This window comes from Buteo buteo, chromosome 2 (genome assembly GCF_964188355.1).
Source record: "Buteo buteo chromosome 2, bButBut1.hap1.1, whole genome shotgun sequence".
Lineage (NCBI taxonomy): Eukaryota > Metazoa > Chordata > Aves > Accipitriformes > Accipitridae > Buteo > Buteo buteo.
In genome coordinates, this window is record NC_134172.1 from 11,810,332 (window position 1) to 11,828,478 (window position 18,147).

The 18,147-nt window shown below is 39.8% G+C and overlaps 1 protein-coding gene across 5 annotated transcripts in view; it reads left to right on the forward strand.

Moving 5' to 3' along the window:
- The first annotated feature begins 344 nt into the window (after positions 1 to 344).
- The window catches only part of ZMYND11 (zinc finger MYND-type containing 11), a 109,864-nt gene continuing 92,061 nt past the window's right edge, over positions 345 to 18,147 (forward strand). For 4 of the 5 annotated variants that reach the window (XM_075045561.1, XM_075045597.1, XM_075045587.1 and 1 more), the window contains exon 1: positions 345 to 601. The gene's annotated coding sequence lies outside the window, so the exon portion shown is untranslated. The remainder of the gene's footprint in view (positions 602 to 18,147) is intronic. The other variant, XM_075045579.1, reaches the window with a different exon arrangement.

The window sequence follows — 18,147 nt, forward strand, 5'->3', positions numbered from 1 at the left end:
ATATTTCATATTACTGTATCTCTCCCAATCCTGCAATGAAAGTGTGTATCTACAGCTTGCAACATATAGCCAACTCTGAGACACACCAGTGATTCTGTATGGTTTAGTTTCTGTTGCTCAAGGTGAGTACCCACTTTCAAAAACGTTATCTGGAATTTCTCCAAGCTGGACTTCATGATAGGAGGGAGGACTCTGCATGTATCAGGGCCAGATAAGTGGCACATTTTTCCTCTGCAATAAGCTAGGGTCCAGACCTAAGAGTATGATAAAATACATATGTAATAAATAGTTAAAGATCCGTTTCAAATGTATTATTAAAAAAAATAATAAAAGAAACAAACAGCAACTCCAGCAGACACCACTAGAGTTCTCCTTCTCCCAAATATCCCTAGCACCATCCTAAACCCTGTTTACCCCAGAAACCTGAACTGTGGACAGACAGAAGAGGAGAGAGAGAGAGAAAATTCAGACACAATAAAACTCTGAGGGGAAAAATATGTGGAAGGAGGAGGCAGCAGCGGCCTGGGGAAGGGATTGAAAAGTTTCCCCTGGCTTAACTTCTCCCCCCCTGCAGCAGCAGAAGCAGCGCCAGCAGCACAAGGTGAGAGAGACTTTTAAGTCTGGGGAGGAGGGGTGTGTGTGCGGCAGGGGGGGGGTGAATTTACAGCCCTGTGGATATTTCTGTGTCTGCCTCCCTGGCTTTGGGGTGCGAGAGACGCCGTGTCTCATGCTGGGTGGATTTTTTTTTAATATGATGGAGGATTATAAACATGGCGCCTTAAAAAAACTACAAAATCATGTACACACTGTTCCAAGGAGACGGGGGAGAGGGGACAGGGGAAGGGCTGGGCACCAGGGGAGGGGGCAATCCTGCCCCGCGGGGTGCCATATGGGGAGGGGGGAGCAATTATACTTAATAATAAAATGTGTGGGGCTGCGGGGGGGGGGGGGGAGATGGAAGGCGGGATTTTTTTTTTATTATTATTATTATTTCATTTTTCGGAGTGGGCAGGATTAGCTGGCAGCCCGCTTGGAAATCGAGGAGGAGAAGGGGACGGCGGCGGAGCGCGTGTGATTATTAAGGGCGATTATTTTTGTTCCCACACCTTCCCCGGTCGGATTTCGGCTGGGAGGCGGCGGCGGGGGGTCCCCCGCGCCCCCGTGCCGAGTTGCAGTCAGCCCGGGGTCGGGGCGGGAGGAGATGGGGTGGGGAGAGGGGCGCAGGAGAGAATCGCTGCCTCCAACGCTCCGCGCGGGCCTGCAGGGAGCGGGGGAGCCGGGGACTCGCGTGAGAGGCGAGGCCGAGCGGGGTGTGGCGCAGCCCGGCCTCAGCCCCGTCACCCCCCCAGCCCCGCTCTTTTACCACACGCGGGGCGACCGCTTTGCTCCCCACTCCTCCTCTCCCCCCCCCCGCCTTCCTTTCTCTCACACACACCACCCCCCCCGCCGCCCCCGCATTTCCTTGCTGGGGTGGGGGATGTCTGCTTGGAGGACGGGTCTTGGCCCGAGTAATGGCAGCTGCTCGACAGCGCCGAGTCGCCACAGGAGAGAGACGGCGGGCCCCCGCAGGCCGGCCGCGGCGGGAGAGGGGCCATGACTCCCCTTCCCCGCGGGGGGGCAGAGGAGGGGACGGGGAAAGGGTGAACTTAGAGCCCCAGCCCTCCTCCTCCCCCGCGGGCCCCGGGCGGCTGCGGGCGGGCTGCGCCACCCCCGCGGCGGAGACGGCCTTACCGCCCGGCTCTGCCGACAGGGCAGGCGGGGGACGGGGGGCCCCTGGCTTCCCGGATCGCCCCGCTGGCGGAGCGCCTTGTCCCCCGGCATAGCCCCGGGGGGCTTCCTCGCCTTCCCCATCTGCTCCGGGGTAGGGCGCGGGGGCGGGGGTGGAGGAAGGGCTGATTTCTCCGTCTCCCCCCCGCCCGCTGCGGGCGAGGGGCCTGCGGGGAGCCCGGCTGCCTGCGGGCCGGGGCCCTCCCGCACCCTCCAGGAACAGCTCACTCGCTCCCCCCGGCCAGAAAGGGCCCTCCCGGAGCCCCGCCGGACTCGGCGGTTGGATTTCGGGAGGATATGAACTACTGAGGGGCTTGCTTTTCGTGTTTTGGGGGGGAGTGTGTGTGTCCGAAACCGCGTTTCCAAGTAACTCCCCTCGTTTACTTTGTGAGGTGTTTTCCTTCTCCCCCCACCCCAGGGGTTGTCCAGAGGCCTGTCTGTCTCCTCTCCCTTCTTTTACGGGGGGAATGTATGCAAGCGTAGGTGTGGGGTTTCCTATGGTAAGGATGATGGGGAGCTTCGGCGCGCTTTCCTCACCTTCCATGCGTTTCAGAGGACGGTACCCCTGTAAGATACTGGTGTTACGGACTTGGGAAACTTTGTGTGTCCTTTGGGGCTTATCCTGAAAACAGCAGACTTTGGGAGTTTGCTTTACGTCTACTGTGAACACGGCAAACAGAACTTTACAAAGCCTAGAGCTGGGGTGGCTTGAGAAGGGGAAAAGGGGTGAAAAACTAATTAATTTGCTGCTGGTTGGTTTTATAATTGTATAATTTGGCATTTTAACACCCTGGAATCTTCTGATTTGTAGGATCAGAACCTCTGTATTGTAGGAGTAATACTATTTGTTGTAGTTCTGAGAAGATCTTAAGGCAGTGGAAAGGACCAAAAGTAGAAAATGCTTCCTTGTTCTAGATATGCTGATTTTTTTTGCACTGCTATTGCTATTCTTTGTAGGAAATTGTTTAATTCTTTAGGGGTGATCACTGAGACAGGTGTCAGGAGGGGGGAAGAGTGGGAGTGGAAATGCCGGTTTGTGGTTCAGATTGCAGTCCCTTGGGTTTTCCTAGTCCCTCATCCTTCAGCGTGAAGGACCTGGCATCTCTCCACGTTGTTTTTTTATTATTATTTTGTTATCAACCATTCTGAGCGTGCTACAGAAAGTCTTTAGGAAAGTAGACTATTTGCTGGCTGCTGTGTTGTATAAAAGTGAAAGTACCCACAAAATAATTCCCAGCATGGATTTATGTTTAATGCCGGCTTTTCCATGCCTAAACAAACTCTATCTGCTTTGACCAGATACTTGTATGGGGAAGGGAATGGCTCATGGACTAGGTAGTACAACAGAGAGCACTTTATCTTTCAGATGGTGAGTTTAGTTTTAATGAGTGGGAAAAAAAGGTACTATGTTGATGACTCTTTGTTGATTGTGCTATGGATGGTGGTCTCTGCCATCAAGAAGAGGCATCTGCAACTGATATTTGGTGTTGGGTTCAGCACCAAAGGACTGAGTGAGAAAAATTACTCTTTCGCTCTGTCTCCTGAGCTGGATAGTGTGATGGAAATGACCTAGTAATGAAGTCAGCTATGTAAGGGGAGTTGTGAGTCAGTGGATGTTGGGTGGGGGTCTTAAGACTTTGGTGATATGCTAGTAGATGCTCTTCTTCCACAGTTTGGAGCTTTATAGCACTAATTTAACAGGGAAATGCCCTCCATACCAGGTAAATTGGTATAATTCTTTTTTTTTAATCTAAGCAAGCACTTACAGCTATTATTTTTAAATATAAATATATAAAAAAAATTGAGTTTGTTCACTATGAACTAAAATTCTTAGTAGTTTGTCTTAGTCGTTATGTATTGTGAGCCAGAGCAATACTTCCTAACTTTTCAGGAAAAATTGAACACTACAGAAGTGACAAGAATTTCATTACTGTAATTGCTGTGCACTCAATATGTGACTGCTAGGTCGTTTGCTGTAAGCTGGTGCTGTGTGTCCATACTACTTGTAGGTAGTAGGCAGTCTGTATGCAGCTGGTGTTCAGGGTGCCTGAGAGTCCTGCCTGTCCTTGTAGCAGAGAGTAGAAGGGACTGTTTAGGAAAGACTTGAGGCTTCTGCAGGGGAAGAGCCTGCATAATCTTTTCAGCCAAACATCATCTCAAGAGCAAATGAGACGGTGAAAGGCTGTGAAGTGTGCTTGGCGTTTCTACCTTGCAGGTAAATATAACCTAGTGGGTGCTGTTAGTGATGTGGTGCTCCTGGAGAAGAAAATGATGTGGATGGATGATGAATTTGGCCTCAAACTCACCTTGAAGTGGCTTAGGCTACATCTAAACTATTGTGCATTTCTACCAATGAACCACAGCTTGGGGACCACTGAACTGTGCTATCTGCAGTCTCTACATTAGGATGAAATACTTCAAAAATAAATAGATAAAAGGCAATGTTTGAAGATGTTATCTTAATTTTAGGCATCTAAACCTCTCCATAAATGTCTGCATTGTCTAGTTTGTTAGAAAATTGTCTCATTTCAGACAATTTGAGAATCGGGGGAAATTTTGGAGTTAGGAGACTTGTTCTGGAATTGAGTACCTGACTTCAGTCAACTGAAGTTCACAAATTTTGGACATACATGTAACTAATTTTCATAGTTACTGCCTTCCACAGTCTTTCAGAGCATTTAGCTCTGGAAGTAAGGACTTCAGGCAGTGAATGTGTCCAGGATAAAAATTCTGAAAGAGGGACAGGATGGTGATGATGTCTTCAGTAAACCTCTGATTTTCTTCTTAAATGACTTTTTAGCTAGCTCCAGAGTGGCATAAGTGTTGGTAAAATAAGTCTTTTATCTGTAATGTAGGTTGTTACAAATGCTAAGTCAAACTATAAACAAAATTAATCTATGCAAAGTATATGTGGCTCACACTAGTGATGAATTTGGTTCATAAAATGCTGAGCTGCTTAAAATGACCGGCCAGATGCATACAAGAGTTTACTTTCCTGAATGAGGAAAAAAAAATATTTTTTTGCAAGAGTTAGGTCAGAATTGTTTGAGCAATTCTTTTTCCCGTGTCTATCCAGTAAATATATACATTTCTTTCAAATCCTGACCACTGATTTTATTAATTGGTTTTCCTTTCATGTAATAGGACTTTCTTTATCCATCCTTCTTGCACTGATTGTTTAGCAGCTAATGTCAGATCATGTTCTTCATCTGCAGGGTTTTTTTTGTGTTGGTTTTTGTTGGATTTTTTAGTCTCAGGATGTGATGAACACTCCTATAGTACTTGTGTAGTACTTGGAGCATGGTGCCCTTGGTAGCTGGGCAGTGCAACGTATGTCATCTTTTATATAGCTCATACATTTTAGTCTGTCAATGTTGCTTGTGCTAAATGTTGTGAGCAAAGATTGTTCTGGATGATTTTTGATCAGTTGAATGTAAATTTAGCTCATAATTGGGTTATTGTTCTAGGCTTTAATCTGCCAGTTGGGAGAATATAGCCTGCAAAATAGGTAGTTTATAAGTTGAGGTAATGATTCCATTTTGCAGGAATTTCTTAATAAGTTAACTCTTACATTGCTAAAAAAAGTTTTCAGTGATTTTCAGTCCAGTATAAAGATGCAAGTTCAGCAGTGGTGAAAGAGTATCTATACAAAATGAAAACAAGTGGGAAAAACTTTTTCTTAAAATAAAGCTCAAATTTGTCTTTAAATGGTGGAAAATAACTTTTTTCAAAAACCCCCTTCATTCCAGGGTGTAGTGGAGGTAACTGGAAGTAGATTGCTAGACACCAGAGTGGCTGTGTACAGTATAATAAACTCTGTAGCCTCTAGCCTGAACAGGTGAACTCCTGTGGCACACAGAGCTCTCTGATTTGAGAGGCCTCTCTACATGCATCTCTCTATGACACCAGGGTTAGGTCGAGCCAGTATTTCTTCCATATTTTCAATTCTAGACTTTAAACATAGTTTTATTACCTGTTTAAACCAATGTCTGCCATCAAGTTAATTGAGCAAGCCTGAACTCTGTCTTGTTATTTATTTTTAACTAAGCTGTGAGTATTGAATTATATGAAGAATTTTTTTTTTAGGGGTAAAATTAGACAAATAACTGCATAATGGATTTTTAGCACTATTTTTGTTTCAAAAGGAGTAAATAAGCTACTTGTTCCAACTATACAGCTTCACTGAGTGTCTGAAGTCATGCTAACACACACAGTTGGCTTGAAATGCTTTTTGATGTAAGATGGCTGCAATCAATTTCTTTAAATACACAAGTTATTAAAGGGTGAACTAACTTGAATCATAAGCTATGGCAGAGGCTGATTTTTTCCTTATGTTTTAATAAGATTTCATTCATATTTTTAATGTCTCTCTCCTGTTTTTTTCTCCCTGAGATGAACAGGGTCTTTTAGTCTTGTGGGCAGGCGACAGCAGGCACAGTGGTGATATACTGTGACATGTCCATGAACCCAAGTTAAAGCTCATGGAGTCTAATTTTAGGTCAGCCAGCTTTGGTAATATCCCATCAGAGCCTGATCCTATAGCTGTACCACATAGATAAATCCAGAGTGTAGTTATTGAGAGTTTTGTGTACAAAAAGACTGGTTTTGCTTTTCTTCCAGTCTCTCATTTTCCACTTCGCTGAAGTGCAGAAGTTTCTGCTATGAAAGCATAGAGACATGTAATTTCAGTTTAAAGTACTTTATTGGTTAAAATGGCAGGACCATAATATTTATAGTTTCAAAATTACAAAAATATTAAAAAATATAAGTGAAATAGTTACTGATGTACCATCAGAATATCTTTGCATATACCTTTACCCTATATTCAGTGTTAAATTCCAAGGTTAAATAATTACAGAATAAAACATTGTGAATTAATGATTATGACTTCATACAAGTCTCAATTGTAATATGATATAAAACTAATGCTTAACAAATAATGTTAGCACCAGAGACAGTGAAATCTGAAGTGCTAAAATCCACTTACTCATTAAAAAATGAAGTTAAGCATACTTACAAAAATACCAGTAACATCCCATTCACCCTTTCTGTGGAAATTGCATTTTTTGCATGCAAAGAACTGGTCTCACTGTGTTAATTTGGTTTTGTCCATAATAGGATACTTTTGATTTGAGATCTAGTAATTTTTAAAAAGGGGAGTTAAACATACTGCTGTTTACCTGTCATTTCTCCTGTGCTTCATTTTCATTTCCTTTGTTAGTATGTTCAAAATAAACATGAAACCAACTTGCCTTATATTCAAATATATGATTTTAATGCAGCTAAGTTAACTAATGTTTTGGTTACAGACCGTAGGAGTCTGCTAGTAGGTGTAGTACTCAAAAGCAGCGTTTTGGAAAGTGGGTATTTGTACTTTGATCTCGTGCACTTGCAGCATGGCATTATTATCTGGTCTTTTAAAGATAGGTGGATGGGAGTAGCATGCAGTGACTCATGGGATATGGTACTTAGTTCACGAATTTTAGCAGAGCGATTCTTATCTTTCAATGTTAGGTTTTATTGGAACATTTTGGAAAAGCGGTGAAGTGAAACAAAATGGAGTTGAGAGAAAATGATTAGCAGAATCCCAAAGTAGCTAGAAGTAATATACAGTGAAAAATAAATTAAAAGGATGTAAGATATGTTTATTGCTCAACAAATCTTTGACAAGATCTGAGAGACAAGGGAGCTTTATCTTTCTTAGCATGCTATCATCGTTTTCTATTAAGTCTCACACAACAATCATGCATTCGGTAAGAGAGGATCTCGCACTACAGATACCTGTTAACAATTACAGATGCTTCTCAAGTCAGAAATCAAGTAACATCCAAGTCCGCATTGGCTGTTTGTGCCTTATTACTATTTTGTGGTGTCATTGCCAGTAAGAGAAAACTTCTGAAGAGGAGATAGTCTATGCCTTGCATGACATTGTAGTGCGTGTGTTCACACGCACAAATTGAAGTGGAAATTTTAGCTCAGAATGGTGGAGGTTTTGTTTCTCCAGTTTTCCTTTTAGTCGGTTGTTAATTTTGTGATCAGTATCTTCTGAGCTGTCATTGACTTCAGAGACAAGCTTAAACCCAGTGTTTATGCATAATCCCCTCTCGCCAACCAATTACTTAAGATTCAGGTTCAAAATTGTACAAAATCAAAACAAAAGAATTGCTATTTCATAAAATGTAATCACAGGCCACTGATTGTTCACTGATGAAAATTGATGATGTTCACTGCAGCAGATTCATTGTTAACAATAGATTAATATTAATATAATGATGGAGACCTTGATCATACAAGCACTTGTTTCCCACGGCATAAAAATGCATAGGCATTGGAGCATACTGATGAATCAAGTTTATTTTCATAAAATACGTTTAAAAATTAAAACTTTATGTACAACTCCAATATTCAAGGAAGAACAGTTTCAATTTGTCTTGCCTGTAGAATTTTATGTAATGTTACATTTTTGATTCTTCTACTGCAGTATGCAATGTTATGTAGGCATTTTTCATGCCTTTTGAATATCAACAGTATGACTATTGTTATTTTTGCACATGCTTAATTTTACATTGATGATTGTTCCCATTGAAGTTAATACACTTTTCCTACATGCACGTTAGTCTTTGAAGGAATTTACGGTATCTATGAAAAGAACAGAGGAAACGCGGGTAACATTATTAGTGACTTTTAACATTTGTGTGTATCTTAAATCCTGTATGTTATAGAAAGCCTTAATTATAAATAAAGGGAACTGGTGAAAAAAGAAATACAAAGATTCTTACTGGAAAAGCTGATACCATTATGAGAAGAAGGGTTCATTTGTACATTAGGAAAGCTAGAAAACATACGTCAGGAAACTGAGGATTTTAACATAGTTTCAAAATTATGGAAAACAAGTGTGTGAAAGCAAGTTTAATAATCACATGATTTTATTTTCTTTTTTTAAATCACAGAACATAAAATAAAACCTTGTGAATTTTGAGTATTACCTTGACTCATCCTGTTCGTTAGCATTTACCTGCAAAATCTAGGCAATCCTTTTTGCTCCATGCAACGAGTTCAGACAGAGTAATGTTCTTCTCACCTTGTGCTTGTATTCTTTCTTTGTTATGCAGTTCAGAAATTTCAGAAAACTTTTTTCCTTGCTATATTAATTAAAAGCAAAGAATTGTTATTAGTTGTTTTCACAGGAACCAAACTGGTACCATTTTTAGTTTGATATAACTATAGTTGAGCCTTAGGATGTTCCTAAGAACTGAGTGCATGAACCTTTTCCCAGGAAGCTGGATGTTTCAGGGTCAGTCATCATGTGCAAGCTGACATTTGAAGATAATACAGCACACTGAATAATTTGGCATTGACACTAACATTTTCTCAATAAAAAAGGAGAATTTTAATTTTTTTCACCAATCAAAATAGCTTTCTGAAAACTTTTCTGGGTCTTGGTAAAATGTGAGGAAGAGTGAGAAGAGATACGCGCTTTGCTTATTGGTAACTCAGTGTCTGACCTCTTATCAGTCGGACTGGAATGTAATGTCAGGTTGCTTAAAAGCTGCCATATTAAAATCTTGTTTGTTTGCTTGCTTGTTAAAAAAGATTGTTTTATTTCACTGACATACCTTTTTGAAGGAGAGTGCTGATGCATACCTGGAAGCATTTCAGGCTGACAGTGTTGGAAAGCAAGAAACGTGGATACTTTCAAATCTGTAATTGCATCTTTCAGTTTTGTAGGTTTTGTCCTCTTCTTCTTACACTGACCTGAAGTAAATAGAGTTACAGGAAATATTTGTTGTAAGAAAGAGATTCTTCCTTTTCCTGCACACTTTCCACTCTGCTGGCTTCCAGAAATCTTCTTTATAAAACCTCCTAATTGGAGACATACTCCTAACTTCTCTCTGATTCCAGATGTGAGATCTCCTCTTGTTATTCAACTTGTACCTTTTAGGAAATATGGATTATCAGTCAGGTATCTCCAGGTGCCAGTTTTACTAGGTTTTCTAATCCATGTTGACATTCTTTTTCTCAATAATTTTAAAAGTTGTATAAAAATAACCCCTTTACAAGTCATCCAAGTGTACGCCTAACTTGTAGCACTAATTTCTGAAGATATGTAGCTTTCAATAAAATGGAATTATTTTTGTCCCTTATAGTGACACAGGAAATATTGATAAATATCAGCTAAAGCTAATTGATGGTGCAGATACTTTGAGTACAGGTGCACCAAGGAGCCTAGAAGCAGAATGTGGTTTGCTCTGCCAAGTTCGTGGATAAGCACTTACAGTGTTTCCTGGGCCAGTGGGAAGGAATGGTATCCAAATTTCTGCTTGGCTCTTCTTACATGAGAACTGCCTTTCTTGATCAAACTAGCATGTCGTATAATCTAGAGTCTTGTCTCCAGCCATTACCAGTCTCAAATGTCTCCTAAAAAGGTGCCAAAAATCAGCCAATTTTCTGATGCAGAAAGCAATGGAACACTTTTTTCTATGCTAGTTCCCAAATAATAATCATTTAGATCATGTTTTCTGCTTTTACACATACAGACTTTTTATTTATTCCATTTTGGGATGTTTTAAAATTCTATTTACTGTAATAACTGAACATTTTAACTAATAATGTTAAAACCTACTCCTTTTTAGGTTAAGCCTCTTCTGTCCGCGCCGAATGCCTTGCAGCCTCCCGCTGCAGTGCTCTTCTAGCGTTTACCGAGAGAGCTCCTTCCTCGGTTGCAGAAAAGAGCCCTGTATACCTGCCTGTCTGCACAGTGTTTGATGGAGATAAGAGACCTTGAGGGGCAAGTTAATGAAAGGCCATAGCAGTTTTCTGTTGAGTGCAAATAAGAGCTGGGAAATGCACGTATGAAAGGAAGAGAGGGAGAGTTTGGCGTGAAATGCGCATTAAGTCAACGTCAAGGTACACATGTCACAGTATACGTGAGAGAGGACCAGTGTCTTTGCTAACAAAATTTGGTGCAGCACTGTTGACTTCAGTGGAGCAATATTAGTTTACACCTGCAGAAAATTTTCTCCTGAATATCTGGGAATGAGAATATATAATGAAGTGTTTATGGGTGAGTGACAGAGAGAGAGAGCGTGCGAGAGCGAGAGTGCATGCACACATTTTCAGGCCTGATTGATTATATGAAAAAAAATGGAGTTGAAAGAACATTATTTTAAATTAACATTCATTATCTTCACGCGTGAGATAACAGTTCACTTTGGACCAGATCCTAGTACCATTATGTTTCTTGAGCAGAGACTGCTTTTTCCTTGAATGAGGTTATTCAGTATAAGAATGGCAAAATGTAGTCAGATCTGTGACAATAAAAATATATGGTTTAGTCTCCATATATTAGAATAATACTGTATTATTTCTGTCAGGAAAACCTGTATTTTTTTTTTTTAAATAAATTGTTACATTTTCTTTGAAACGTAAAATAAAAAGTAAGGGAAACCTTTCTTTGGATCTTTAATCTTATGCTTGGAGAAGCTTGCAGCCATTTTAATTCATGCTGCATTCATTGATCTAGCAGTTAGATTATTTAATCACAGTGCAGCTAGGTTGTCTACCTATCGGACACTGTTAAAGAGTTCATAATATACTTTGAGTTATTGGCTTCTAAATGTCACTTTTGAAAAAAAAAAAAAGAAGGAAAAAAGCAAACAAGCTATAAACCTCCCAGTTAACTTATAAACAGTATAAAGGAAAACAATGTGAATTCATGGTCTTATCATTCAACTCTTTTTTTTTTTTTTTCTGTACATAATATAAATAGGAAAAAATGCACATTGTAGCAAAAAAGGAAAAAAAATCTGATTTTTATCTTCTTTGGTAATTCTTTTCTTGAAATACAGAGTTTTGCAGCATTAAGTCATCTAATTAGGCAGCAGCTTGCTATTAAATATTTTCATAACAGATGTAGTTTGTGAGCATGAAAATGAAAACCACATTTTAAAATATAACCCTAAATAACTTTTAAGAAATTAAAAAAATACTCTAAAAAATGTCTTATTCTTTAATTATAATCATGTAAGAAAGTGGGGAAAGTCTATATTTTAGGTATTCAGCAGCAGTAGGAAACTAATTTGCTAGACTGTAAGTGCTGCAATAGTAGAAGCCCAGTGATCTAGATATATAAAGAGGGAAATAAATGTGGCAACAGCTAATGTGTGGCAGTGAAAAGTGGAGGAAAAGATTGTCATGATGCTCTAAGTGTCCTGTGTTTTCTGAGAGGGAGCTACTCACAATGAAATAAACCCCTTCTTGGTATGCAATAGGCAAGTACCTTGTATAAAAAAAGACAGTAAATTCTTTGGCAGTGATGCACTTGGCAGCAGCAGTTTTTAAAGGATCACCCATGTGCTTTTCAGTTATTTCCCTGCAGAGATGAAAAGGAAAGTTCATGCTCTTCTGAAGTATTGTTTTAGTCTGTCTGAATGCAGGTGGAACAAGAAAGTCACGTTGTTTCATATGAAGATGGGAACTGTATTTCCCTCATGTTAAATGAAAGCTAAGAATCCAGAGATGCTAATTCCGTCTGTCTGCGTCTGGATCCCTTGGCTTATTTCCTTGTGCTTTCCTGATGTACAATGAAAGCTTCGTCAAATGAGTGGCTATGATCATGTTAAGTATCTCTCAGTGTTACTATACCTTCAGCAGAGAGACTATAAACAGTGGAAGGGGTCAGTTGTTCGTTGTATTTGCAGTGTTTTCTTAATAAGCAAATTATTCAAAGGTTTCACTCGCAGACTATTTTAGTAGCTCCTCTGCTTTGTTCTATTAGTCTATGGCAGTTTTGGTACAACTTCTTTTTATACTTTCATCTGGGCACTCTGGGATGTGATTCCTTTCTATAAGCAACATGCCATGAGGCATATACATGCGGAATCCGACTGTAGAGGAGGAATCTGACTAAAGGTTTTATGAATGCCATCCTATTGCTGAGTAAGACCCCAGTGCAGCAAGGCAGGTTAAATAGGGATTTGATACTTTTGCTCTCTTTCTTTTGGAAGAGCACTGAATAGGCTGCAAACTCAGAAGGATGTGCTGTGTCCACACTGTGTATTTCTTTACCAGTAAATAGGGACTTCAGTCATGGAAGCAACTCAGCGAGGTTAAAAAAAAGAAAAGGTGCTGAAACCCGGCTGCATCGTAAAGAAAAATGAGAATTGAGTGATAATAAAAGCAAAAAGTCAGTGTTAATGCAACATACTTGCAGGTTTTTTGCAGGAGCTGAACATGCCTCTTGAAAAAGGTTTTGGGTGGCTGAATTACAGTTTAGGAGTTGTCAAGGGAAAGGGTGTTTAGCTATGGGTGAAGCAAGCTGAAGCCCTTCTGTGCAGGAGAGTTAACAAGTGTCTGGTGAGTTCAGTCCATTCTGGTGGGTGTGGTGGCCAGATGATTATCAAATAAATTAAGTACAATATTACAATGGGTATCCAACCTTTTCATGTCTACATTACTAGACTTAAGAAACAAAAGAGCTCTTTACAATTTGAAATTATGGCCATGTTCTTGAGCATTTCTTCTGAGTTCCACTGAATTAATGAAATTAACTGAACTGCCAAACTCGGTGGAGAGCTGCTGGTTAGCTGTTGTCGCAGGAACCCCACATCTTGGGCAGAATGTGCTGCTTTAGAATCGCTTTCTCTTGAATTTAAATGATGACCTTCACTTTGTGCATCTCAGGCTACAGCAAGCTGCAATGGGAGGTAGCCCTGAGAAGGTGTTTGCTATTGGGTTCTAGCACCTGTGACACGTGTGCTAGATAATTGAAAAGTGATGATGGTGTACTGTGTTTGGAAATTTCATTTAAAGTATTTATTTATGTAGTTATGATTTTGACTCATCCAAGCCATTTGTGTGATCCGTTGGCACTTTCCACAAGGGTAAGGATGCTTGCCCTCTTGTCCTGGTCAAGTTCCAGTTTGGGTTATTACATTCAGACTACCTACATTTCTGTAAAGTTGCATCTGGATTTTGTTACTGTTGTTTATTTACATAGTAATGCATATGTACTTGGCAGTTTACAAAATAACAGCACACGATAAAAAAGTTACAAAAATCCCTGCTCCAAAATACATTTAGTATTTGTGCATGAATAAATGTAGTGTGGCATGACACAGTACAGAAAAAATACAAAGTGGCACATTCAGTAATAGCATTCATAGAAGAAGGAGGTTTTCAGAGTTTATGAAATAAAAGAGAAAGTGCAATCCATGAAGTGCAAGTGTAAAAGAAGACAGCAGAGGGGTGATGGAGATAAAGAAGTGAGGAAACTGTATCTAGGAGGGATGAGAAAAGAAACGTGGGATGAGGTGTAGTTCAAGAATGCTTTGTAGAAGACACTCCTGCAAGAGCTGGTACACCATGGGTTAAGTTGCTGAGTCATGTGCACTGTTAAACATATGATGTATTGTGCAGCAGGAATGGATGTAATTCATTCGTAGGAGGAATAATACCTGTTTGTATTGTAGTTAAAACTATATTTATTTTTTTTTTACAAGATTATTTGGTATAGATTTTACATGTATATCAACAAGGGAGGGGGAGTCAATTTATGTGGTGGTGTGTGTACATGTCAGTGGGACTTAGGCAATCACAGATCTGCATGTGGCAATCATCTGCTGGTGCAGAAATGTTCCTCTTCTACATACAAGGGTACATTTTAGCATTTACCACTCGGTCTCTCAGAATCCTGCTTAGAACTTGCTATGTGTTACTGTAGAGTGACAGGTAAGTGAAATAAAGAACCCAAGCCACATCCTGTTGTGGAGAGTTGTTCTGTAGAAATGTGAACTTTAAAGCTGCAAGCTTACTCTTAAAACTGATTGATATTAATAATCAATATTAACCTGGAATGGATTTCCAGAGGAGTTCAAAATAAATTAATTTTAGACCATATTGCGTAACCATAGCAGTCTGATATTTACAAGAACTGTCCCAGTGTTCTTCCAAAAATACTTAAGTCTGCTTAGAGACACTTCATCTACAGCCCAGATGTACCCCATTTGAAAAAGATATTAGAAGTAAATGGAAAAAAGTTTTAAACAGTTTTCATTTTGAAAGTGCTTTCAAGAAAAATGTTTTTGAATAGTCCTTGTGAGTGAAATCATACTCATCTCAAATAGATTGTTCACAAAAAGAGGGTTTGGGGGGTTTTTTGTTTTATTTTTCTAGGAATGGAAAAAATGGTTTTGAAAATATCTTGGAATTTGCATATTAACATTGATGTTTCTTATTGTTAGTAGTTGTTTTTACATGACTTCATTTACTAATGAAAGTAGTACATAATGTACTATGTACTTACGCAAAAGACATTTAGGACAATGCATGTGCTTTTGAAAGTTGCGGTTCTTCCTATTTTTGTTTTGGTCTGTTTAATGTTTTTTGGGATATCTGTCTTGGCATAGTATTTGGAAAGAATTTCAACAAAAATATTTTTCACTTTAGGTCACAGATACACAGTAGTATAACCTTTAAGCTCTTATCTAGCAGAACTACAGTGATCACTTTTTCTGACCTCTTTTAGCTCCCGTGTAACCCAGCTTAAATAATTTTACCTATTTCTCCTGCATCAAGCCCACTGAAAATGCCATCCAGAGCCCTTGTGATAGCAGGCAGCCTGCCAGATGTAAGTGAAAGGACTGAAAACCCATCTTTCAGTGCTGTGGGGCAGACAGGGTTCTTACCCATTTAGCAGTGTCTGTCTAGTTGGTTTTTTTTTTTTGGTCATTTGTGGGCTTTTTTTTTTTTTATGGAAAGAGACAGGAATACTTCAATGAGGAAAGCCATCCAGCACCTACATGCTGTGCATTCTGGGAATGAGATCCATGTGGCTTCTTACCATTTTTTCCCCCCTTCTGTAATATTTATTAAAGCTGTTATGGAGTATCTGCTTAAGGCTAAAAGAGTTTGAACTCTCACTTAGCCTCATTAAGGTCTTGGGCTTGGTGTTTACTTCTGCTTTCATCAAGGCTGCTTCCTCAGAGGCTTTTGCAGGAGATACATATGTTCTTATGAATGACCTTCTTCATTTTCTGCCTCAAATCATGGTAGAATTATACTTTTTAATCAGCAGGTTTTATTTAATCTCCAAATTTTATTTCTGGTGTTCTGCCTCTAAAGCAGAATTTGGCTTTTATACTTTTATGCCAGGGGTTGTCTACTTATATATTCACACATTGAAATGCTTCAGGCTATTCATGTGTGTTTTCTGAAGGCTTTAACAGTTCAGCCATTTCCACACAGACTGTCGAACTCAATTGGAGCCTCTGTCAAAATTTGCTATCACACTGCTAAGATGAATCTCCTGCTGTTACTACAGAGTACTTCTCCAGAGAACACAACATTGTTAAGAAATATATTGGAGATGATGCTATCTGGATCTCCGTCCCTACCTTCACCATGTTCTATAACATTACTCAAACCTATGTATTGGTAAAGAAGTGCTAGAGTGGTTTGTACAAAAGACTGCAGGACCTCAGGTACTTAGTGGCCAGGTGTAGTCGTTTAAGTCACTCTATACTTGTGCACTGTCACTCAAAAAGAGAAAAAGAGGTGATTTACGAATAGGCAAATTTTTTTTTATATGTATAGTTCACAATTATGTTTTCTTTTTGATTACTTTGCTCTCGCTCAGAACTTTTGTGAGTTCCCTGGGTTTTATTTCTATGGCTGGGAGGAAACGGAAACTGGCACAGTCAGTCTGTACCTTATATACTTATTCATTGCAAAGGTATAAGATTAGTCTTAAGTGAAAGGACATATATGTAGCTCATTAGTTTGAATAGACATGAAGAATTGATGTCTCGAAGAATTCTGGTTACTGGTAAGCGACCTCTCTTTTCATTTTAACTATAAATTTAAACTCTGAACAATGAATATGCTTAGACTAGTCATGTGCTTATTAGGTTAAAAAAAGAACAAGCTTTTAATAGGAGAAAATTATCACAGGGCAGACAGCACGGGATTTCATTAGCATTTATGGATTGCTAAACTGCAGTTTAAAAGTCAAATTTCTGTTTAAAAAAAGTTTTCCACAATAGTCATACAAATAACATTAAACAATGTCTTTTTAGTTTGTTTACTTGGGGTCAGATTTTCAATCATTAAAGTGATTAAACTTGCACGGACTGTCTGCAAAGGCTACACTACTTAGCTGCCATCGATTTTAGTGGGATTTTGAATAAATGTTAGTTCTGAAAATCCCACTACGTATGGACCTCATCTCTGTCTTTAGTCATCTTTGAAAATCTGGCCCTCAGGACAGTTAACAGCATTCCCTGTGTTGTTTCAGTGGTTGTCCCTTACCAATTCCCCATTTTACTCTGCTCAGGATGGTCCATCAATTATAAACAGCATTTGGTAGTAATTTCTGATCTTAAGAGTTCATACCTGTCAAGAGGGCTAGACCGACAGAAGAGAGTTGGTCCTGGCTTTCCACATAGTACTGTAGTTCTTTGCTCTAATAACATAAATAGTTCTTGGGATAATTCTTTTCAACCATAGATGTTTAAGTGCTGCACAAAGGGGATTAGTGTAATTAGTTTTGCATTTGGAAGTGGCAGCACAGAGATACACAGTGACTTGCCTGAAGTTAACCAGCACAGGAGGAGACTACCAAGGTAGGAGTCCTGGTGCTCAGTCTACTTTCTTCAGCAAATGTAGTTTCAGAGTGCTTGATCTATCCATACAAAATATCCAGACGAGAATCTTCTAAATGTAATGATTTGGTACTTAAGCAGTGTGAGTCATGTTCTGGGATGCTGGCAGTGTTTTTTTGTGATATTTCCGTTTCACATTCAGCTTAAGGGGCTCAGCGGGGGCTTTTGGTCTGGTTGCCATATGAAGTTCATCAGGGGTGACAAGCGAAAGCAGCTTAATGTGCTCATGTTATTTTTGTCTATAGTAGAAATTTGTGATGGGGACTATTTCTGTTTTGCATAAAGTCACCAAAATAATGCATTGAGCTGTAAGCTAACTGGAGATGCCCAGGACTATTCACAGCAGAATAGCCTGGATAGTGTTAGTTGTTGGATGTATTTATTTTGATTTCACTGGGGGCAGAGGCTAAAAACCACTAGTCAGACTTCTGAAATTGCACACCCTGGTAATTGTGGCGCTGAAGTTGGGTACCTCCGCTGGGCCTTCCAAACACAGCTTTTTCTGTATTGGTTCCCCAACTGTAAAATGAAAAAATTGAAAAATAAATCTTACAAAGTGCTGTGAGCATAAAAATGTACAAGGGTACAAGATCCTCAGCCACGATGGCTTGCAGAAAGAACACTAGTAACCTTATCCAGCTGCTACTCACCATGGAGTACTTACCTCTCTTCTCTCCTTCCTTTCTCAAAATTGCCTGTAGAGGGACGACACTGGGCAATG